At 51.6% G+C, this 341-nt stretch overlaps 1 protein-coding gene across 1 annotated transcript in view; it reads left to right on the plus strand.

Moving 5' to 3' along the window:
• The window catches only part of LOC107567179 (suppressor of tumorigenicity 14 protein homolog), an 11,092-nt gene that overhangs the window by 8,377 nt on the left and 2,374 nt on the right, over nucleotides 1-341 (plus strand). The gene's annotated exons all lie outside the window — the stretch shown is intronic.

The following is a 341-nucleotide window of genomic DNA, read 5'->3' on the forward strand; positions in this document are numbered from 1 at the left end:
GAAGCGGAGTCCAGCCCGGGGTTGTCACATGTGGTTGCTGCAAGCCTCCTTCGTCGAATCCGCTGGCCGCGCCGTTCTCAAGCCCGCGGCCTCTGCTCACTCTAGGCCGTCGCCGCTCACTCTAGGCCGCCGTGTGTGACGCTGTGTTTCGTTATGAAAGTGAAACTACTTTGTTTGGCCTTCCAAAAATGGACACTAGAAATCAGTGGTTAAGTTGTATTTACAGCACTGTTCCAGAACACTTCAACCCAAATATTCAGATGTGTGCAGCACATTTTATGGAGGACCATTTCCTGATCCTGGGAGAGTAGACTACAATGCCAGCTGTTCTGACTCACAGA

The sequence above is a fragment of the Sinocyclocheilus grahami genome, unplaced genomic scaffold, assembly GCF_001515645.1.
Source record: "Sinocyclocheilus grahami isolate Dianchi unplaced genomic scaffold, SAMN03320097.WGS_v1.1 scaffold1131.1, whole genome shotgun sequence".
Lineage (NCBI taxonomy): Eukaryota > Metazoa > Chordata > Actinopteri > Cypriniformes > Cyprinidae > Sinocyclocheilus > Sinocyclocheilus grahami.